The 25,247-nt window shown below is 39.3% G+C and overlaps 1 protein-coding gene and 1 long non-coding RNA gene across 2 annotated transcripts in view; one reads left to right on the top strand and one right to left on the bottom strand.

The window, feature by feature from the left end:
- LOC126336582 (uncharacterized) overlaps positions 1-14,260 on the bottom strand; it is a 184,776-nt gene extending 170,516 nt beyond the window's left edge. Inside the window, exon 1 of the long non-coding RNA XR_007564978.1 lies at positions 13,946-14,260. This is a non-coding gene — a long non-coding RNA (uncharacterized LOC126336582). The remainder of the gene's footprint in view (positions 1-13,945) is intronic.
- Positions 14,261-14,421: 161 nt separating this feature from the next.
- Positions 14,422-25,247, top strand: part of LOC126336581 (uncharacterized) — a 41,818-nt gene continuing 30,992 nt past the window's right edge. Inside the window, exon 1 of the mRNA XM_050000439.1 lies at positions 14,422-14,688. The gene's annotated coding sequence lies outside the window, so the exon portion shown is untranslated. The remainder of the gene's footprint in view (positions 14,689-25,247) is intronic.

Raw genomic sequence — 25,247 nt, 5'->3', positions numbered from 1 at the left:
ATTCCCGCTTCACCTCAATTGTTTCATGACGTTCTGATAGGTGTCGTCGCTATCTGTAGTCTTCTAAGGGGAGTCTATAACGGAGGTGCATTCCATGCAGAGAGCTTTCTTTTTGTCGGAAAATCAGAGCATCGTAGATATTCATAGGCGCTTGCAGAACTTCTACGAAAGGATGGGAGAGAACAAAAGTACGATGAGTCGTTGGGCGAGGCGTCTGTCACCATAGCAACTATGTCGCGTAAACCTGTCAGATCTCTTGCGCGCCGGCCCGTCACATACAGCTGACTCCTGCAATGTTGGAACGTGCGGACACACTCATTTGAGGTGATCGACGGACCACAAATAAACACCTCACTGCTCAATTGGATGTCTCTGTTGGTGTATTCAAAAGTGTATGGAACCATGCAGGCGTACATGCCCTCCCTGTAAGATGGAGTAAGGCCGTCGTATTGAAAGTAGATTACACTGAAAAATAGGGTATTGTAGACAAAAGAGCGGCGAATAATATGATGTATTGGAATCGTGAATAAAACATTTTTTTAAGTGTTGCATTACTTATTGAACGCCCCTTGTATTCTAATATTGCTCACGCATTCATAGTTCGATAAATTAATGAATTCGCCTGTAACCCCTTGCTGCAGGAAACATAAGAGAGCAACAAGATAACATACGGCCCAGTTATGAGCAACTGAATTACAGGAGACTGCTGTGCGTTGGAAACAGCCACGGCGGACGGAATAGTTCGTCGTGTCACAGGACACGTGTGTCAGACATCCGTTGACTGTCGAATTGACATTCTATCACATTATGGACAACTTAGAGCCTTTCATTGCGGTCCTAACGCACGGGACACTCCATCTCCGAGGCTGTGCAGACTCTAGGCTTTTCATGCAACACCGTGTCAAGGGTGTATGAGTCTTAACACACACAGTCGCAACATCCATGCTTGTTTTTGCTATCCATTGCAACAGTAGCGTGCACCGGACAGCAAGCCGAAAAGTTGACTAAGGTGCCTCGTGAATCAGGATCTCATCGTTAACCCCTACTAGTCGATTCTTTATTAAAGAACCGAACTCCCCTGTACAAAACATCATATCTCCCAAACTGTGTGGGCAAGTGATACAATTTGGCAGGTATATTCAGTGGTGCATGTGTATATTAATACCACACTTTCACATCATTCCATATTGGACCAATAATGATACGAAACACTGAAAACCGCATTCTTCTTGCTCCTGGAAGCCTTGAGATAGGCAACCTGCAACTAGGATTCATTTAGTAGTTTAATATTATGGATGGTTTGTATGGCGGCTTCTACAAACGGGAGTGTCTATAATACAATAAACTGTGGAAACAGAAGAAAAGAAGAAACCATACTGTCTTTTTTGTCTTTTTCTTGTTTCCTAAAGACCCTGAGAGGTCACCTGTTTCAGATGTCTAATACGAAACAATGGCAACGCTAATTATCGGCAGAAACGTATCAGGAACTGAAGTAAAAACAACGTTTTTTTTCCAAAGGGAAACAGAATTTCAACTGCAATTGCCTGGCAAATTAAAACTGTTTGCCAGGCCAGGACTCGAACCTAGGACCTTTGCCTTTCGCTGGCAAGTGCTTTACCGATCGGACTACTCAGGAACGACTAACAACCCGACCTCACAGCTTTACTTCCACCAGTACTCCATTACTACATTCTACGCGGTGAGACCGGATCGTGAGTAGTGCTTGGGTAACTCAATCGGTAGAGCAGTTGCCCACGGAAGGCAAAGGTGTCACGCTCGAGTACTGGCTCGTCTTGCAGTTTTAATCTGACAGGAAGTTTCATTTCAGCGCATACTCCGCTAATTTATCTGATGAGAATGGGTTGGCTGGAACCTAGACAATAACTGACGTAATATGTGCATCACTGTGAAAACTGAAACTGTTTGTTTGACTACGAAACCAAACCATTCGATAGTAACCTGTATTAAAACAATTAAATCTGTGATTTGTTTCTGTCCATTGGTCAATACAAACTATGACTTTATTTTTAGTCTGTCATCTGCAGTTAGTGACGTTCGCCATTGGTTCCACTTGACTTTTCACAATATTATAACAATGGTTCCTTTGCAACAACAGTAATAAACATGTATTATTTGCAGTACTTCTTTCACTTTGAAATGGGATATTTTGTTTTTGTGTCATTGATTTATTACTGCGATCATATTTCACAGCATATATCTGTAGCTGGGGTCCAGCTTTCTGCTCGTGCCTTTTTTTTTGTGTGTGTGTTCCCAGAAATTAATTTCTACAAGGTACTCAACTGCTACCTTACTGTATCTGTTTCTTATGGCTGTTGGTTAAATAATTTATCTGATGAGAATGGGTTGGCTGGAACCTAGACAATAACTGACGTAATATGTACGTCAAATCAAAAATACATAATGGTTTTCGAATTCCAGACGATAGCTTTTTTTGCCCCAGCAGAATTTCCTCACAGAAGTATTTCATAGTGGAAAAATGGCATTGTACGCCATAGACATGGGCTATTAATTCACATATTCCTTCAGTTTCTCTACGACATTTAGTAATCTTTCCTTCTTATTGCACTGCTTTTCTGTGTAGATATTCCAGAATAATTTACTATCGAGCTGTATGTATAACAACTTTACAGAGTGATTTAGTTCATTTTGTCCATTATTTAAGGGGACCCTGTCGTGAGCGGATTTCCTATGGTTGCCCATACTAACAACAGTACACATTTCTCAAAAACTATCTGTTCAAATCAAATTTGAAGCGTGCATAACTTACCATATCTTCTTCAATGTGTATAGGACAGTAGAATTTTTATCACAATATAAATTCACATCAAAGAATGTGACCTAAAAAATTGGCATTAGGAAAGATATAAATAATTTCATGCCTTTTACTTGATTGCCAAAATTGTAGTAAATTTTAATGTAAGTGATATAATTAATTGATTTCGTACCAAGTATCATTGGCATAGGTGCATTATTTTCAGAGGAAAGTGTATCTAAAGCTAAAAATGTCATACTTTCGAGAAAATGCGTTTCAAGTTTTTAATACGATCTGTTCAATCTACAGTCAAAGCTAATACTCGTCCGCAGTTCTGTATCCTCCTACTTACGTTTGGAGATCCTCTTTTGAATTATGGCAGTCATTTGTACGACTCTTTCTTGGCCTCACTCACCCTCCGCTGGTTGACTGACTGCACATCCTTTATGTTCATCCCAGCTTCTATGTCCATATCACTGCAAATTTTCAGCCAGCTGACTGACCCATCATTGAAACACAACACTGCGCCCATCCATGACATCAATTTTTGCGGTTTTGAGGCCCACAAATACTGTTCTGGCAAGCTTTCCCACACACAATAACTGAAAGTTTCGTTGGGATTTAGAATTCTCTCGTGGATGCATTTAGTAAGCAACATTTTGCTAGCTAAGCTTCTACATACAGAATTATTCACCTCCCCCTACCTACGGATTTTATGCAACCCACTGCAATGCATTCCATAGTCACGTGCGAGATTTTCATACTCCTTTGTTCATTACTCCGTCTTCAGGCCACGAGTGGTCTACCGGGACCATCCGACCGCCGTGCCATCCTCATAGAGGATGCGGATAGTTGGGGCGTAGGGTCAGCACACCGCTCTCCCGGTCGTTATGATGGTATTCTTGACCAAAGCCGCTACTAATTGGTCGAGTAGCTCCACAATTGTCATCACGAGGCCGAGTGCACCCCGAAAAATGGCAACAGCGCATGGCGGCCTGGATGGTCACCCATCCAAGCGCCGACCACGCCCGACAGCGCTTAACTTCGGTGATCTCACGGGAACCGGTGTATCCACTGCCTTTGCTCATTACACACAAACAATTAAACCTAGAGAAAAATGAACAGGAACTTTTGGAAGGAAATTTAATGCAGTTAATTTTTGTACTGAGATACGTTTTTGCTGGAGACCATGGTTTTTGAGATATTACAGGAAAACACGTCTGAAGGTCACTTTTGAACATTTGTTTTTCTTACATAATTTGAAACTAAAGTCTGTAACGGAAACGTTATCCAGTTCTAAATTTAACTACATTAAATTTCCTACAAAAAGATCCTGTTCATTTTTTCCGTATGATTAATACTTTGCTCGTAGCGAGTGACAGATTATGAATATCAAGAGTGGTAATTGAAGGTGTTTCGGGCTCCACAAACCCCCAGTTAGGGGTAGCTGAATCACCCTGCATAGTTTTTGTAACATTTGCTACTGACCTTGCTAGGAGATGGTAGTCTCTATATAATGACCAGTTACACTACCCATGTTTATATTCTTCACCAATTACACTAGCTCTCTGATATTTCCACCATGACTCGGGGCCCTTTGGACGGTGAAAGCGGCACGGCGTAAGTACTCTGGACATGCTTGTGTGTTAACCATTTCACGTACCGGACGTCTTTCTTACCAAATACGTCGGCGATGCCACAGAGCAATAATTACGTGTCTTACACCCAATACCCATGGACTGGGGGATCCATTTAGAGGTCATGTGTAAGGATCGTTCCGTGTCTTGTGGAGTACATTTCCGTCATTATGGCGAAAGGAGGTGTTACACGCTACTAACTAGATGTCTGACTCCTTCCGAATGTACGATGGATTACATTGTATTCACCAAGAAAGTAAGAATACTCTTGAGCTGTTTATGAAATGGAAGTTGAAAACAATTTAAATAGGTCACAAAGTATCCATTATGCACAAGAATTTAATGCACGAAATCCGTGTTTATAAAAATAAAATTACTTGACAGTCGTTGGTAACCATCAAGTACTCGATCCAATTTTCCATTTCTCGCTTAAAGGAGTCGTTCCTTTGGTTACGCTTCGCTTTGCGCGGCAGAGGCAAGTGATATGAAAATTGTCAAAATATAAGGAACTTACCTGCTTTTTAACTAGCTTCAAAAGTTGGTGCCTTATAAATAAATAGTGTACTGTTACTGTACAATACAGCCACTGACATCATTAGACTCCCTGTCAACTCGTCGTGGTTCCCTCTACCACCTGTTAATAGATTTGAACAGGCTACATCCAGGTCTATCGTAATCGCGCCAGCTTGCCCTGACGGCCACAACTATAGAGGCGGAGAACAACGCTCTGTAAAGGTGCGTCCACATGATGCTTTTTATCTGCCCAACTTTGCGATTGCGTATACGTTTCCAACAGCGCATCTGTACATGCGTAATTTCCTGGAAATGGAAGCCGTGAGTAAAAGCCTACGGTGGGAAGGAGACATCAGGCACCTGTAATCACTTGTTGTTTACGTGTGTTTGTTTTGCATGTCGGCGAAAATGATGTCTACTGATTCTGAACAGTATACTCTGTGGTTTGTTGAAGATTATCGGAAAAAGGACGTGTTGTGGAACTTGTCGTCAAATGATTATTTTAATAAAACTTCGAGGAACGAAATCATTAGCACAACTGAGAAACATAACATCTGAACAAAATAAATGTAGAAATTGAAATGTAGAAAACTGATAACGCAATAAATACAAATTTGGAAACACAACATCTGTTCTCCAGGAATCTGGCGCATATGACGTTTCCGAATAAGACGAGCAGGATTATTACAGTTGTGTAAACAATTCTTTGTACAATAAAATACAAATGACGCATTGAAAATTAATCGACCTTCAAATAGCGACTAAGAAGCTCACTTAAGTAACTATTTCTGGGATAATCACTAAGATGTTTTGTTTTGAAATGCGAAATAAATTGTTCTAACTGGTATATAAGTTCCCAGAATGAGATTTTCACTCTGCAGCGGAGTGTGCGCTGATATGAAACTTCCTGGCAGATTAAAACTGTGTGCCCGACCGAGACTCGAACTCGGGACCTTTTGCCTTTCGCGGGCAAGTGCTCTACCAACTGAGCTACCGAAGCACGACTCACGACCGGTACTCACAGCTTTACTTCTGCCAGTATCCGTCTCCTACCTTCCAAACTTTACAGAAGCTCTTCTGCGAAACATGCAGAACTAGCACTCCTGAAAGAAAGGATACTGTGGAGACATGGCTTAGCCACAGCCTGGGGGATGTTTCCAGAATGAGATACTGGCAGAAATAAAGCTGTGAGTACCGGTCGTGAGTCGTGCTTCGGTACCTCAGTTGGTAGAGCACTTGCCCGCGAAAGGCAAAGGTCCCGAGTTCGAGTCTCGGTCGGGCACACAGTTTTAATCTGCCAGGAAGTTTCATGGTATATAAGTTGCCTGTTACTAGCTATTGCCAGCCTTACCGCTGTAGTTTTCCATGCAGTTCACATAGTTTGATATATTATTGACATTTCAAGTATCAGTGGTCGCAATGAAGTTATACCACAAGCCATTCAATGCTGAAGCTTTTTCTGAAAGAATTAGATGAACGAGAACATTTTACGGTGTGATAATTCGGTTCATCCCGCCGGTCAAAGGTAATATTTATGCCCACTTGCACGTCATTCGGACATAAATGATAGCTTGCAACCAATGGAAAACATACAACGACGGTGTAATTAAGCTTGAAATTTTCTGTGCGCATTTCGTTTGAATCGAGGCGAAATCGGACACGTACATATGCGAAATTTCCCTACACGGACAATATACGTTGTCATCCATTTTTTTTATACGGCAGTTGTTCTTTTTACATGTCAATGTTTTCACAGTGAAAAGGGACAAGAAGGGAGATGTGGTGCCCAAGAATGCAACAGAGACAAATACGAGAGCAATTTACTGTAAGTAAACAAACAGCTGACTGAAGATAGCGTTGCACGGTGCACACATCTGGTCTGTCACTACTGCACGATTGTCAACCTTTGAGTCTATATAAATAATAATAATGCCCTTGCGAAAGTGGAGACTGACTAGGAACATCATCTATCAAGGTACACGGAAAGTGAAATTAATGAGATAAAGTAACGAAACAGAGCGAACTGAGCAAGAACAAAATTAGTGTAATTCGATTCGTGGAAAAGAGCGCGAACTCATCTGTTTCCTCTACGCTTCCCCGACAATTAACACTGCCCTCAAATTAACAGCGACAAACAGATCCGTAAGTTCTTTACATAAGAATTAACTCTACAAATTCAGCGATATCCTTGCGACGCTCTGAGAGAAATTTGCCTGACTTTCTCTTAGCGTCTTAGATCTCCGTAACAAAGTGAAACGTTAAACGCTGAACGCAAAATGTTGACAGGAAACTGTTTGTTTTTATTTCTCGTCTTCTCTGAGCCCTACATGTTAATATGTAGCAGAAAAGTAATATGGTTGACCATACTACCACGAGATAAAAAGGCTCTCTAATTTATAATGTACATACAAGCTTCGACAACAATCTGATGCCTTCGCCCACTTTTTGGAATCTTTCGGAAGAAGAACTGAGAGTATGCCGAGTTCATTTAAGATAGTTGAGCCTGTGATATTACATTCATATTTATGTCACGGTGAACACACTAGCTCTCCGGGTAGCATACACTTCAGGCTCAAATCGACATAACTGAGTCTACTACCTGCTACTATCGCGCACTCACTTATTTCCATTTTGTATTTCAGGTGAAATTTATTGGCAAAGCTTATAATATACTGAAGGATGAAGTATTACACTTGTGCTACTTACCTAAATAACAGCCGTGATTTTACACAGAACAATAATTGTACAGTAGGAAAATATATGCGTTTGATGATATTGTGAATAATTCTTCACTTTCTCGTGCGCGTTAGTATATTTAAATACATCATGCCTTGGCCAATGTTAATTCTGACTCTCTCTATATGAAAAATGCTTACGATAATGGCAATTTAGTAAAAACAATACACAATGAAGACATTTCCAATAACTGCTTGTTACGGAAGGTAAACAAAAGTTCGCGATCACAATTTATGCGAAGAATTATACTATTACGCTAAAATCATTGGCAAATAAATAATACAAAATGAAATGGTTTTGTCAATACATGTCAAAGGGCACTTATTTCAGGACTTGGTCACAAATGCTGGTTTTAAAAGACGATAACTTCCTAACTTGTAGTGACATATGACAAACCAAATTTTCGTAATAAAGAATAGTCCACGTGGAGTGACCGCCACAGACATGATGGTTTTAGTCGAAAAACGAGTAGTCAACAAGTGTGATAGTTCCTTGTAGATATCCTTGTACACAAATATCACAATGCTTAATTTAAAGAAAAGTGAATGAAACAGTCTTAATCTGGTGTTAGTCATATACACTAGAGAAAGGCAAAGTAGTGAGGGGTGGGTATCTGACAAACTAATTTACAGAGAAACTGACCAAGCTCTACAATTTCATATTACTCTAACAGTAGGGCCTCTATAGCCGCTGGTGGAATTACAATCTTCTTAATAAACAGAGATTGGTTTTAGCAAGGAGGAGGAATACTACAATTATGTGATCTATTTCCAAGACATACTATGATCTCTCGACAACTCTTTGAGCGACACCATGCTTCCTCGGTAAATATCATTTATTCCCAAGAATATGATGAAGCAAAAGCAATACCAACCTTACCCAGTAAAGCTTTTTAATCTGTCAAATGAACTGTATCACACATAGTACACCTTGCCATGTTGTTCTGCTCCCCCCAGCCAATACTGCAATTTCATAAATGCCCTTATGTTTCATAATGCAAGATTTTAAGCATGAAAGGCAGGCAAGTTTACTTGACAACAAAAATCAAAACGTGGTGCAAATCCAACGAGAATCACTTTTTAAGTGCAATTGAGCAACGGGTAGAAAAACTTTACTTGTGAAAGTGCCAAAGAGTTTTCCCAAAACAATTGAGGATGTATTTTAAACTAACATAATTCCCATGAAAAAAATTGAAACAGGAAAAACGAGATTTTCTGGCACAAGAGAGAAATTGCCCATATGCTGTAACACTACTACAGTACCACTAAAACATGTATTCATGGCTAGTTGTCAGAGAATCCACTTAGCTAAATATCTGTTCACAAATACATTTTTAAACAATTTTGGGCAGAAATGATTTTCTACCAAAGTCAACATATTAAATGCCATATACTAAGCAGCTGATACAAACTGGTTTCTATCACTAACAATCAGGTGATGATCTCTGCAGATCTTTGATATCAACAGAATTAATGGAAAGTTTCTTATGAAACTACTAAAAAATTTCAATTAATTTTGTAAAAAAAAAAAACACTTTAAAAATATATCTTAATCAGTTTTAAGTAAAAAAGAAAAAGAGACTGTCACACTACTGTAAAGAAAGTTTTTGGCACATAACAGGGCAAAAACTCATAAGGAACATTAAAAAAGAAACACTCACAAAAAGAACTAATGTTGAAGTGTCTTAGATGGAAGTACTAAGAGGAACAAAATGAGCTTCGGCCTGCTGTGATGAGTTATAGGCTGAATGGTAAGCATACCAAAATAAATTTATAACGAGTACTATGACCTGATGGATCAATTTTTAGTGACTAAATAACATCATAGACTAGGTCATAATCTGTTTACAAGAAGTTGATGGAAGCTTTTCTGATGAGAATTTTCTGCCAAATTTGTTTCTTGTTAGTGAGCAGTGTGACTGGAAAGCTATTTTTTAGGTCTGTGACTTTTTGAAAATTCTTCCCCAGTGCCAAATTCCAAATCAAAAATATAACTTACCTCTCAGGTACAGGAAAAATAATGGCCTGCAGTTTGTGAGTAATGTTTATTCAGTTTACCATATACTTGCAAATACATTTTTTCACACAATTTAATCTCTTAAGGCATGCTGGAAGAAGACTGAAAGAGAAGCTAGCAAAAGACAAGCAGGTATCATGTAGTATGAGTGTAGAATAGCAAAACAAAGGGAAAGATGCTAAACTGATGCCAAGTCGGATGTATTGTCAATAAAATACTAAAACAGGAAATAGACTAAGAAAAGAGTAAGAAACATGACAGCTCCAATGTCAGTTCATTTACCACAGAAAGCATTTGTCATTGCAGACAATTTTGACAAAATATAGAAAACTACCAATTTCTTAATCTGATAATACTTCATAATAACACAGTTTAATTGGCTCTTCTAAATGGACAATCTATTTAGGTTGAGAAAGAGTGGTTTCTTTGAGAAAACAGAAATGCCAGGTAGTAAGGAAATTTCCTAAAGGTTACAAATGAACACCAAAAAACTAAATGTATGTGATTCCCTTGCTACTATTTCCTGTCATCACTGCTGCATGTGAATGTTGTTCTTGTAACAGTTTCATTACACATTTCTGGCAGGAAAATACTCAATCCCTGTGGCTTGTCAAAGTTGTGAGAGCCATGCAAAACAATGAAAACAATCAAAAAGATTTATTAATATCATTTATGCAGGACAATGGAATGTTAGGGAAAGGCTAAATTAACTAAAATTAAATGGTTTCATTAACATTTATTTGGGTAAAAACATCAATACAAAACACAAGCAATTACAATGACTGGATATATGGTACAGTACAAAAAAACCAGCTGGTATAAAATACTCTACAAAACTCAGGAACATGCTTCATTGCTACTGACAAATAAAAATAATTACAACAATACAGTATGGTTTATTCATCTATGAGAAGCTCCACTGTAGTGAACAAAATTACAAATAAAAAGTCAGATATTCACTACCAGTAAATAACAACTGAAATTTGTTACTATTATCACTGATCAGTACATGCCCTTTTGCTATCTACAAGGTATTTTGTGAATATCACATCAAATATTGTTATTGTTGCCACTATTTTTATTTTCTACGAAACTGCTATTTACGTAATATGAAACCTCACATATAAAAACAAATATTCCAATTGGGAATACAGTCATACTATTGGTTCAAACACAACAAAGCAGAATTATTATGGCAAGTAAATAATATTATATGACATACAGAGGAAAAGCTCTTTGTGTGGAAGATACATCATAAGGAAGATCACGAAAGCAATGTACTTTAGACAGGTATGCTACTGAATTAAAGCTGTAATATAGTCAGTAGAAAAGTGTTCACCTATGTAGTGTCAAGCACTAGAACAAATGTGTGTATCCTGGGAAAATGTGCTTATTTTATATGAATAATTAACATTAATATTTGTGAACACACATTCCACATCATATGCAATCAGATATAATAAAACGAATGAGAAGAAGTTATGTATGCTAGGCTGTAGGGAAACTGTTAATTCATGCACTCACAAGGTCTTCAGAATATTTATTAGCACACACTATATGGGAAACTACAATACTTCTTATAATGCATGGTTCAGGCAAAAGAAAGAAAAATTCTGTAAAAAATGTATTTGCAAGTACAGTACTAAAAGGTTTGGCTACTGTTAACTGCCAGCTGAGGGCAATGCTTAAGAAATAATCTAACAGTTGAGTATTTGATTAATTTAACAACTGCTCCCACTGTAAGATTTGAATCTGAAGTAGTGTCACAACTCTATCTAAATACTTGAGACATATCTCATAAATGCATTAAAAACCAGACATTATGAATTATGGATTGAACAATCAAGGGCACTGCCTGTAGGGGAAAAGCAACCATTATAAATTAAAACTACAGTGCAGCCACAAGCCACATACAACTTCATCTTTATTTTAACAAATTTCATTTGACCAATGCGACCATCTTCAGAAGTTAAGTAGCCGAGGGCAACTCTTTTCAAGTATTGGGCTGTCTATATTTTATGTATGATGGCAACACTATACACAGTTATTATTTGTAATGAGTGGCCCTCAGTTACGTAATTTCAGAAGATGCTCACACTCTTTGAGTGAAACTTGTCAAAATAAAGGAAAAGTTACATGCAACTTGTGGATGCTTTGCAATTTTAATTATGGAGTGCATTTTCCGCGTGTGATGTGTCTTCAACTACATGCTATAGACCAAACCAATGTAGCCATTATAAAAAGTTGGGATTTGTCACATATCCAGGCTACCTCTGAAACATAACACTATGGCTGTTGGATGACAGAAAAAAGAAAATCTGCATACGTGATTGTGTCATTGATCATTAAAAAAATGATTCTGATAACTTTGAATTCACCAATACAGTGCAATAGTTTACAAAGGTATTCAACGCCCAAAACATCCATGACACTATTCAGAACACAAGTCAAATGTATTCTAAATATGGTCTACTCTGTTAAAACAAACAACTTACAAACAGCAGGGGCCACACATGACTCATTACTGGCCTGTCAAAGCAGTAACAAGAATCATACACTAGGAACTGCCTACAAGATATAAGTAGTGATAACATAAGTGCTGAATGTGCAATGATTAAAGGTGAACTTTCAACAGGCACTAACTGACTCTAGACTGGAAATGCACCTTGTTTGAAGAGTAGTGCACTGTCCAAGTAAGTAACAATTCTGGAATACTGTGAGGATGAAAGACCACTGACATTTAACATTTGATTAAAGGTTTTTCAACTCCTGTCATACTATACTAGGAAGTGGACTGGTAAACACAATGAAAGGCAAAAATTAAAAACTATTCCTATCTTCTGAAAACTTCTAACAGATATATAAGAAAATGAGATAGGCCTAACTAGAGCAGTGAAATGAGAAAGAAACTTGTCCGAGGAGGAACTATTTCAATAGAATGTCTGTGAAAGAATTTTCAAGGAAGCTGATTACCCATGGGACTTGTTATGATATAATACTGGTACCACAAGTCTCACATTAATGAGACACTAAACAGGTGGCAATGTATTTACGAGAAGGCATAACGTATAATTAGAGAGGTCTAAAAAATTGAGTCGCATATTTTATTGATGGGCAACTGTCAGAACACAGTATCAGCAATGGCAATAGAACGTCACAAACTGCAGAGTGCAAAACAAAGTAGGTGTAACAGAGTCGGCAGCCCTGCTGACAATAAGAATTGCTCAGGAGTGCGCGTCATATGTCTACAAAAATTTCAGTTTTACAGTTAGAGATATTTGCTGCACATTTACATAATGAACAAGGCATTCGATGGATTTGTAAACACTTCAAATTTTTTCACGCGTCTTGCAGACACCAACAACTTTGAAATTCCGTGTTTAACCCAGTTCACCCACGTTAAGATATACAGCAACTCACTAAAGCAGCTCCTTTGTACCTAGTTCACAATTGATAGCTGCAATATCTCTTTCCAAATACTACGTTCGTTGCACGACTGACACAAACACGATGTCAATCAGTGAACTTCATGCATCATTCAATTTTAGAACGTGAAGCTAGTCGTAGACATCACGCATTGACTGATAACAACCGCGACTAAACTTAACCTAACGCTATTCCCAGCAAAACAAATCGTGCAGCTTCTGGTTCGTACAACTGGCATCCTATGTGTTTCAGGGGCGCATGTTTATGAGTTCATGCTCTATTTAACTGATATGCAGTAACAAAAACAAGCTACACCTGTAACAGTCATAAATTAACTCACTATGGGTAAATACTGAGGGAGAACTTGCGAGAAGTACTGAACAAACACCATGTGAAGCATTATAACAAACCTCTGTTTATGTTTTCACAGAACAAGTAGTTTACCGGCGTAGTCTAATAAAGGCAAAGAGATAATCACAGGTTTCTACTAACAGGCAAAGTGGTCAAAAGTACTGTCATAAACTTTTGAGGGGTGGCGGAGTCAGTTGGGTCTGACAACGGTGTTCGCGGCGTCCTTAACCTGTACTTCACATGGCTGTTGACAGTTTTAGACAAGAACCAAAGGTCATCAAATCAGGTAACAGCAAAACGAAACCTGTAATTTCTATGTACCATCTGAAACATTTAAAAACACTGGACGCAAAATCCCATATGGTGTAGTAACAGATGGTGATTTTACGTCAAACTGAAAGAGAGACGCTACAAGCCACTCCCTAGCTACAGTACTGCAGAAACTATAAGCAAAAGACTCACAAACACCTAGCTCTAAGTAATTTGATCTTACCACCTTGTTTACGAACAGGCATTCTTGTCGAAACAAATAAGTCGTCTGCTGCCAGTATTCCCGTCAACTTGCACTTTAAATCACGCCTGGTGTGCCAACCTCAAAACAATGAAGTGAGAAGCACAACTATTGAAAAACTTTTCTTCATACGATTTTCAGAACTGTAATGACACACTTTCACTTTTAATAGCGTACTCCCGGTAGACAACGAATTGGCAAGGAAAACACCGCGACACTACGGAACATAAACATCCAAATTCACACAATATGGCGAGCCACGACTTACACAGCCGCGATACCAACTAGCAACTGACGTGATTGGTCAATGTACGCTCAGTGCGTCACAAAATGTCCACTCCTTGCAGAGATCATACTACTTAGTTGATCATAGACCTGCTTAACATGGCTCTGACCTTTATGTAGGGTATTCCAGGTACTTTGTTTTAAAAGCTCATACACTGGAGACATTCACAGCGTGTAGACATATCTTTTGACAGTCTTAGAAATAACAAGAGCCTGCGTTGACGGCGTCTGCAACAGCGAGTGTGTTTACAATGTTGTTATAATTGATTGTTTGCAGATTCTGCAGTGATAATATTCTTAACTGTCGAGTAATATATAGTGATATTTGGTAGTTGGTTCTGTTGTGAACTGTTCACATCAATTAGTCTTATTTACCTCGCTTAAGAAAAGAAAAATAACCTGTGTTAGTAGCAGCGCCGATACAGTCAGCATCAGTGCTAGTAAGTTTTCGTCCCTAGCCAAGATGTAAGATCACGTGTCTCTGTATTTGTTTATTATATTGAGGCCATGCACAATTATCTCTGAAAACCAGACACATTGTTTAACAGAATTCTTAGAGTGAAATACATTTTTACAATAATTACGCAGAGTACCATAACACATTGTTAATGCGATACATAATTAATCACAGGATGAAAACGTGAGCCCTACAACTTCAGCTTACCATTTGTAGTCTAAGATTGTTGTGCTATATTATCGTATTGTTCGATATTTTCAGTGTTACTAAGTCAGTTACAGCATGTATTTCAAAAGGATCACCCTACTGCGTATATGGTAGATTCTGTAAACGACAAAATGTCATTGGTTTGGAACTTCTGTGACTTGTGTTCTCATAATATTCGGCTAGAGAAGTAAAGTTTTTATGGAATACGTAGTGCAGCATATGCCTCATTTAGTTCGAGAAACTGCATGCAGAAAGTTATCATAGCCTGCTTAAATAATTCAAATATTTCTCTTCCAGATCCTTTGCTGTCTCTGACAGAATTACAGTGTCATCGGCGAACCTCAAAGCTTTTATTTCTTCTCCATCGATTTTAATTCCTACTCTGAATTTTTCTTTTGTTTCCTTCACTGCTTGCTCAATATACAGATTGAAAAACATCAGGGGTAGGCTACAGCCCTGTCTCACTCCCTTCCCAACCAATGCTTCCCTTTCATGTCCCTGGACACTTATAGCTGCCATTGGTTTCTGTACAAATTGTAAATAGCCTTTCACTCCCTGTATTTTACCCCTGCCACCTTTAGAATTTGAATGAGAGTATTCCAGTCAACATTGTTAAAAGCTTTCTCTAAGTCTACAAATGCAAGAAACGTAGGTTTGCCTTACCTTAATCTATTTTCTGAAACAAGTCATAGGGTCAGTATTGCCTCACGTGTTCCAACATTTCTACGGAATGCAAACTTATTTTCCTCGAGGTCGGCTTCTACCAGTTTTTCCATTCGTCTGTAAAGAATTCGTGTTAGTATTTTGCAGCCGTGGCTTGTTAAACTGATAGTTTGGTAATTTTCTCATCTGTCAATACCTACTTTCTTTGGGATTGGAATTATTATATTCTTCTTGAAGTCTGAGGCTATTTCGTCTTTCTCATACATCTTGCTCACCAGATGGTAGAGTTTTGTCAGGGCTGGCTCTCCCAAGGTTATCAGTAATTCTAATGGAATGTTGTCTACTCCCGGGGCCTTGTTTCGACTTAGGTCTTTCAGTGCTCTGTCAAACTCTTCACGCAGTATCATATCTCCTATTTCATATTCATCTACATTCTCTTCCATTTCTATAATACTGTCCTCAAGAACATCACCCTTGTATAGACCCTCCATATACTCCTTCCACATTTCTGCTTTTCCTTCTTTGGTTAGAACTGGGTTTCCATCTGAGCTCTTGATATTCATGCAAGTGGTTCTCTTTTCTCCAAGGGTCTCTTTTAATGTTCCTGCCGGCAGTATCCATCTTACCCCTGGTGATATGCACCTCTACATCCTTACATTTGTCCTCTGGCCATCCCTGCTTAGCCATTTTGCACTTCCTGTTGATCTCATTTTTGATACATTTGTATTCCTTTTTGTCTGCTTCATTTACTGCATTTTTATATTTTCTCCTTTCATCAGTTAAATTCAATATCACTTCTGTTACCCAAGGATTTCTACTAGCCCTCGTCTTTTTACTTACTTGATCCTCTGCTACCTTCACTATTTCATCTCTCAAAGCTATCCATTCTTTTTCTACTGTATTTCTGTCCCCCATTCTTGTCAATCATTCCCTAATGCTCTCCCTGAAGCTCTCCACAGCCTCTGGTTCTTTCAGTTTACCTAGGTCCCATCTCCTCAAATTCCCTCTGCCCCTGGAAATGTCTTACAATTTAAAAGCTGGTTCCTGAATCTCTGTCTTACCATTGTATTATCTATCTGAGACCTTCAAGTATCTCCAGGCTTCTTCCATGTATACAACCTCCTTTTATAATTCTTGAAGCAAGTGGTAACTATGATTAAGTTATGCTCTGTGCAAAATTCTACCAGGCGGCTTCCTCTTTCACTCCTCCCTCCCATTCCATATTCACCTACTACTTTTCCTTCTCTTCCTTTTCCTACTGTCGAGTTCCAGTCACCCATGAGTATTAAATTTGCGTCTCCCTTCACTGTCTGAATAATTTCTTTTATCTCATGATACATTTCATCAATCTCTTCGTCATGTACAGAGCTAGTTGGCGTATAAACTTGTACTACTGTGGTAGGTGTGGACTTCGTATCTATCTTGGCCACAGTAATGCGTGCACTATGCTGTTTGTAGTAGCTTACCCGCATTCCTATTTTCCTATTCATTATTAAACCTACTTCTGAATTACCCCTATTTGATTTCTTATTTATAACTCTGTATTCACCTGACCAGGAGTCTTGTTCCTCCTGCCACCGAACTTCACTAATTCCCACTATATCCAACTTTAACTTATCCATTTCCCATTTTAAATTTTCTAACCTACGTGTCCGAATATGGGATCTGACATTCCACACTCCGATCCATGGAATGCCAGTTTTCTTTCTCCTGATAACATTGTCCTCCTGAGTAGTCCCTGCCCGGAGATCCGAGTGGGGGACTATTTTACCTCCAGAATATTTTATCCAAGAGGACGCCATCATCATTTAACCATACAGTAAAGCTGCATGCCCCCCCTTGCTTTCAGCCGTTCGCAGTACCAGCACAGAAAGACTGTTTTGGTTTGTGTTACAAGGCCAGATCAGTCAATCATCTGGACTGTTGCCCCTGCAACTACTGAAAAGGCTGCTGCCCCTCTTCATTAACCATATGTTTGTCTGCCCTCTCAACAGATACCTCTCCATTGTGGTTGCACCTATGGTACAGCTATCTGTATCGCTGAGGCGCGCAAGCCTCCCCACCAACGGAAAGATCCATGGCACATGGGCAATATTCTTGTTATAATTTTCTTGTCATAAAGCAAATATCATCCTCATTGCAAATAAATATCTAAAGTAAAGAAAACAACTGAATAGATGAATTTTGCACATAGGCCTGAAACTCAATTAGAGTAATATTAATATAATTTTTAATTATCATATTGATAAAAAAAAACACCAATTACTTGTAGTATTATCCATTTTAAAGTGTGAGGTGCAACTTGCTATACTTTAATAGTAGAAATTAACAGTGAATCATAGAACTAGTTTATAAGTTTTTGCGCTTATGCAATTGAAGACAGCATATAGATGTGCATTAAAATAAATAAACATATGAGTAAATATTACCTTGATTGCTTTTGTTAAACTGAACAAGGTTTTCAAAACTAAGCTTCCAGTGTGTCTCAAAAGGAACATTTGTAATCAGTGTGTATTGAGGCATGTGTAACTGTTTCAAAACTGAAGGTTCCTTACAAATAGTGGAGAGATGCATGTTGGCAATTACTTGGAGAGACAAAAAATCAAACAAATGAACAAGGAGACAGACTTTAGTAGAAGATATGACTGCAATGAAAATGAAATAATTGTGGGCTGGACATTTAGCCAGGTGAATTGATGGTATATGGGCCATAGGAATTTAATGGTTCATTCCAGTAGGTAAGAAAGGCAATGTTAACAACCTTGTGGCAGATAATACATGACAGGAAATATGCAAGGTGATTAATGCATGAAATAGTGTAGAGGGGGCCTGTATGGATTACAGGTAAATGATGAGATGGTGATAAGCTCCATGATCAGTTAACTTTGGTTCAACTGCTATAGAACAGAGAAAAATAAAGTCCCAATGTGGGACGTGAGATGCTGCACTAACAATCAGCACAGCCTTGTAGCCATCTGCTGTGTGCAGCCGAGATGGTTGATACAGTGTGGTTCATAAGTAGAGTGTACAGAGCGATTTGGAAAGCAACAAGTGAAACACGGGAGGGAGAAAAAAGCGGAAGGGACAGTGAGTATAGTAATACGTTAGGAAATAGTAACAGAGGAAAATGGCACTGGGTTACGGGATGGAAGAAAAGCCGTTAAGCATAATCGAACAGTGGAAAATCTAGTATGGAATAATGACAGTGTTATGAAAAGGATAGTTGCTACTCACCATATAGCAGAGATGCTGAGTTGCAGTACAACAAAAAGACTGTCAGCAAGGAAGCTTTCAGCCAAAAACGGCCTTTCTCAGAAATATACAAAACACACTCACTCACTCAAACACAGCTCGCACACACATGGCCACAGTCTACAGCAACTATCCTTTTCATAATATTGTCATTCCATCCTGGGTGTTCCATTGTTTGATTTTGCATAACAGCTTTTGTTCCATCCCATAACCCAGTATGCTTTTCCTTTGTTACTCAATGTCTGTCTGTCCTTTCTCCTCTTTCCTGTGTTTCACTTGTCACCTACCAGACTGCAGTGCACACCTGTTATGAAAAATTAGGCGAAGAAGTACCAACACACCTAGGAAAGTTTACTCCAGTTAGTGACACAACAATTTGCAGCTTGTGCTGTGCGAATGACGTAGTTCTAGTGCTGAATAGTGCAAAATAATTCAAAAAATAACAAAGTAAGCGACAGGTGCCAGTGACTATATGAGAAAAGAAACTGATGTGTGTGTGTGTGTGTGTGTGTGTGTGTGTGTGTGTGTGTGTGTGTGTGTTCAAAATAGCACTAAATGGACAGCCGAACAGAAGACCTTGTGAATGAACAGGTGGTTGTTCCTTCATCAGGTTCGATCATGAAACGTGGGCAGGGTTTGCTGTTTATTGGGAGCTCCAGTGTTAGTCATGTTATGGAGCCCTTTAGGAACATAGCATTCAGGGCTAGAAAGAAAGCCAGTGTGTACTTAGTAAATCTGCCGGGGGGCCTCCTCCGAGGTGTGGAGGCCGTCTTGCCTGCAGCTGTTAAGCATACAGGATGCAGTCGTCTGCAAATTATTGCTCACGTTGGCACCAGTGACACCTTTCGCAAGGGTTCTTACAAGAGGCTGGCGGAGGTAGTGGACACCTGCACAAGGGGTGCAAGCAGAGCTCGCAATTTGCAGCATCATTCCCAGAGTTGAACAGGGTCATTTAGTATGGAGCCGAGTGGAGGGTCTCAACTATAGGCTTCGTCATCTCTGTGACAGTCTTGGCTGCAATTTCTGGACTTGCATTATCATGTGGGAATTTGTGGAACTCTTCTTGTTAGGTCAAGGGTGCACTACACAAAGGAAGCAGCTACTCGGGTAGCAGAGCACTTGTGGAGTGCACACGTGTTTTTTTTAGGCTAGACAGTAGTTTGGGGTGCTGTCATTGGCACTCACCAGTCGATATGTGTATAGGGAAACCTGACCACATTAAGAGTAAAGACATTTCAGCTGTAAAAATTTTATCAGTAAATTGCTGAAGTTTTAATAACAAGGTTCTCGAATTTACTTCCCTCAGGGATAGTTCTCAACCTCAAATTATTCTTGGGACTGAGTGCTGGCTAAAACCCAAAGTAAAACGCTCTGAGATATATAGCAATTATTGGAGTGTTTACCGGAAAGACATATTAGACATTGTAGGAGGGGAAGCTTCATTGCAGTCGACGAAAATTATATCTTGACTGAGATTGAAATTGAGTGTGACAGTGAAGTTATCTGGTTGCACATAATAGGTTTAGGTGAAACCAAGTTATGTTGAATGTTTTTCGTGGCCACCCATCTTTGCTGTGACAGTTATAGAGTCATTCAAAGGAAGTCTATGGTTAGTTCTGCATAAATACCCAGGTTGCGCATTCAGGAGGACGGCGGTTCAATCCCATCTCTGGCCATTCTCATTTAGGTTTTCCGTGATTTCCCTAAATCTTTTCAGGCAAATGCCGGGATGGTTCCTTTGAAAAGGGCACGGCCGATTTCCTTTCCAATCCTTCCCTAACCCGAGCTTGCGCTCCGTCTCTAATGACCTCGTTGTCGACGGGATGTTAAACACTAACCACCACCACCCAGGTTGTGCGATATAGTTGGTGGTGACTTTAACCTATCAGTATAGATTGCGATGTCTATGGATATATTGGAGGGGATACAGTCAGTCAGTCTTGTGAAGTACTTTAGAACTTTTTTCTGAAAACTGTCTTGAGTGGTCAGATCGGCAGCCCACATGCAATGAAAGTATCTTGTAGCTTGTGCCTACAAACAGGCTGGACCTTTTGGTGTCATTATAGACATGGGGAAACTGCAAAAATGTGGGAAATTAAGGAGATGGGACCTGGATAAACTGAAAGAACCAGAGGTTGTACAGAGTTTCAGAGAGAGCATAAGGGAACAATTGACAGGAATAGGGGAAAGAAATACAGTAGAAGAAGAATGGGTAGCTCTGAGGGATGTAGTAGTGAAGGCAGCAGAGGATAAAGTAGGTACAAAGATGAGGGCTGCTAGAAATCCTTGGGTAACAGAAGAAATATTGAATTTAATTGATGAAAGGAGAAAATATAAAAATGCAGTAAATGAAGCAGGCAAAAAGGAATACAAACGTCTCAAAAATGAGATCGACAGGAAGTGCAAAATGGCTAAACAGGGATGGCTAGAGGACAAATGTAAGGATGTAGAAGCTTATCTCACTAGGGGTAAGATAGATACTGCCTACAGGAAAATTAAAGAGACCTTTGGAGAGAAGAGAACCACGTGCATGAATATCAAGAGCTCAGATGGCAGCCCAGTTCTAAGCAAAGAAGGGAAGGCAGAAAGGTGGAAGGAGTATATAGAAGGTTTATACAAGGGCGATGTACGTGAGGACAATATTATGGAAATAGAAGAGGATGTAGATGAAGATGAAATGGGAGATACGATACTGCGTGAAGAGTTTGACAGAGCACTGAAAGACCTGAGTCGAAACAAGGCGCCCGGAGTAGACAACATTCCATTAGAACTACTGACGGCCTTGGGAGAGCCAGTCATGACAAAACTCTACCAGCTGGTGAGCAAGATGTATGAGACAGGCGAAATACCCTCAGACTTCAAGAAGAATATAATAATTCCAATCCCAAAGAAAGCACGTGCTGACAGATGTGAAAATTACCGAACTATCAGTTTAATAAGCCACGGCTGCAAAATACTAACGCGAATTCTTTACAGACGAATGGAAAAACTGGTAGATGCAGACCTCGGGGAGGATCAGTTTGGATTCCGTCGAAATGTTGGAACACGTGAGGCAATACTGACCTTACGACTTATCTTAGAAGAAAGATTAAGAAAAGGCAAACCTACGTTTCTAGCATTTGTAGACTTAGAGAAAGCTTTTGACAATGTTGACTGGAATACACTCTTTCAAATTCTAAAGGTGGCAGGGGTAAAATACAGGGAGCGAAAGGCTATTTACAATTTGTACAGAAACCAGATGGCAGTAATAAGAGTCGAGGGGCATGAAAGGGAAGCAGTGGTTGGGAAAGGAGTGAGACAGGGTTGTAGCCTCTCGCCGATGTTATTCAATCTGTATATTGAGCAAGCAGTAAAGGAAACAAAAGAAAAATTTGGAGTAGGTATTAAAATTCATGGAGACGAAGTAAAAACTTTGAGGTTCGCCGATGACATTGTAATTCTGTCAGAGACAGCAAAGGACTTGGAAGAGCAGTTGAACGGAATGGACAGTGTCTTGAAAGGAGGATATAAGATGAACATTAACAAAAGCAAAACGAGGATAATGGAATGTAGTCAAATTAAATCGGGTGATGCTGAGGGAATTAGATTAGGAAATGAGACACTTAAAGTAGTAAAGGAGTTTTGCTATTTAGGAAGTAAAATAACTGATGATGGTCGAAGTAGAGAGGATATAAAATGTAGACTGGCAATGACAAGGAAAGCGTTTCTGAAGAAGAGAAATTTGTTAACATCGAATATAGATTTATGTATCAGGAAGTCGTTTCTGAAAGTATTTGTTTGGAGTGTAGCCATGTATGGAAGTGAAACATGGACGATAACTAGTTTGGACAAGAAGAGAATAGAAGCTTTCGAAATGTGGTGCTACAGAAGAATACTGAAGATAAGGTGGATAGATCATGTAACTAATGAGGAGGTATTGAATAGGATTGGGGAGAAGAGAAGTTTGTGGCACAACTTGACTAGAAGAAGGGATCGGTTGGTAGGACATATTTTGAGGCATCAAGGGATCACAAATTTAGCATTGGAGGGCAGCGTGGAGGGTAAAAATCGTAGAGGGAGACCAAGAGATGAGTACACTAAGCAGATTCAGAAGGATGTAGGTTGCAGTAGGTACTGGGAGATGAAGCAGCTTGCACAGGATAGAGTAGCATGGAGAGCTGCATCAAACCAGTCTCAGGACTGAAGACAACAACAACAACAACAACATAGAGATGGGGATATGTGATCATGATGTCATCATAGTGACTATGGTTACAAAAGTTAATAAATCAATCAAAAGGGTGAGGAGAGTGTTTCTTCTAGAAAGATCAGGTAATCAGTTGTTAGTATCTCACTTAGACAATGAACTGCAATCATTTAATTCCAGAATGATGGATGTAGAGGAATTATGGGCAAAGTTGAAACAGACTGTAAATCATGCTCTGGATAAGTATGTGCTTAGTAATGGATTCAAAGGCTGTTGTACTCTCAATTTAAAAGAGTACATGCAAATGATGAGAAGCAAAGATTAGTAGAGATTTACTTGTCTGTGAAAAGATCAACATGTGAAGTTTACAACAGCTATCACCGTCATATCTTGGCTAAAGATCTGGCAGAGAACCTGAAAAAATTCTGATCCTATGTAAAATCACTAAGCAGGTCTGAGGCTTTCATCCAGTCACTTGTTGACCAGTCTGATATGGCAGTAGAAGATAGCAAAAGGAAGGCTGATTTTTTAAATTCTGTGTTTAAGAAAGCATTCATGCAGTAGAATTGTACAAACGTACCATTTTTTGACCAGCACTTGGCGTCTCGTATGGGTGACATAGTAATAAGCATCCCTGGCGTAGAAAAACAACTGAAAGAGGTGAAAACAAATAAGTTGCCAGGTCCAAATGGAACTCCAATTCAGTTTTACGAAGAGTGCACTGTGTCATTGGCCCCTTACTTAGTTTGCATTTATTGTGAATATCTCGACCAGGGCAAAGCGCCAAGTGATTGGAAAAAAGTGTGGTGACTCTTGCATATAAGAATAGTAAAAGAATGGGCCCACAAAAATACAGACCAATATCCTTAAAATTGGTTCCCTGTAGAATTATAAAGCATATTATGAGTTCAAATGTAATAAATTTCCTAGAAATCAAAAAGCTTGTGTCCGTGAATCAGCACGGCTTTAGAAAGCATTGCTCATGTGAAACCCAGCTTGCTCTCTTCTCACATGACATACTGCGGGCTATGGATGAAGGGTAACAGGCAGATTCAATGTTTCTAGATTTCTGAAAAGCATTCAACACAGTACCCCACTGCAGACTGTTGATGAAGGTTGTTGTGCACTTGGAATAGGCTCCCAGGTATGTGACTAGCTCAAAGTCATCTTAAGTAATAGAACTCAGTGTCTTGTCCTCTACGGCGAGTGTTCATCGGAGACAGGGGTAACATCAGGAGTGCCCCAGGGAAATGTGATAGGACCATTGCTATTTTCTATATACATAAATGATTTAGCAGACAAGGTGAGCAGCAGTCTGGCGTTGTTTGCTGATGATGCTGCTATGGTGTACAGGAAGGTGTCAAAAGATAGTTTGATACAAAATGAACTGGACAAAATTTCTAGTTTGTGTGATTAATGGCATTTGGCTCTTTTTATAGAAACATGTAAGTTAATGCAGATGAGTAGGAAAAACAAACTTTTAATGTTCGGATACAGCATTAGTAGTGTCTTGCTTGACACAGTCACATTGTTTAAATATCTGGGCATAACGCTGTGAAGCGTTATGAAATGAAATGAATGTTTGAGGATTGTGGAGGGAAGGAAAGTCATCAACTTTGGTTTCTTGGGAGAATTTTAGGAAAGTGTAGTTTATCTGTAAAGCAGACCATGTGTAGGATCCTAGTGCAACCTAATCGTGAATACTGCTCAAGCGTTTGTGATCCACACCAGGTCAGTTTGAAAGAAGACACCAAAGCAATTCAGAGGCGAGCTGCTAGATTTGTTAGCGGTATGTTCAAACAGCATCAAGTGTTGCAGATATGCTTCGAGAGCTCAAGTGGGAATTCCTGGATGAAAGAAGACATTCATTTTGAAGAACACTACTGAGAAAGTTTAGAGAAGTGGCACTTGAATCTAACTTCAGAGTGATCTTACGGTCGCCAACATACATTTCGCACAGGGACCATGAAGATAACATACAAGAAACTATGCCTCATACAGAGGCATATAGGCAGTTGATTTTCGCTCGCTCTATCTGCATTTGGAACAGAAAAGGAAACAACTAGTTGTGGTACAGGGTACCCTCCGCCATGCACTTTGTGGAGTATCTAAGTGGATGAAGATATAGAAGGATGGATCACCATCAACAGTGTTATGTGCCCTCACAGTATGAGAGACTGCAGATAGGGTTGGATTTAACCAAGGGCATTAGTGCAAAGTCTGGTGATGAAGAA

Source organism: Schistocerca gregaria, chromosome 2 (genome assembly GCF_023897955.1).
Source record: "Schistocerca gregaria isolate iqSchGreg1 chromosome 2, iqSchGreg1.2, whole genome shotgun sequence".
Classification (NCBI taxonomy): Eukaryota; Metazoa; Arthropoda; class Insecta; order Orthoptera; family Acrididae; genus Schistocerca; species Schistocerca gregaria.
The sequence above is the reverse complement of the archived record's forward strand: the minus strand, read 5'-3'. Positions and strand labels throughout refer to the sequence as shown.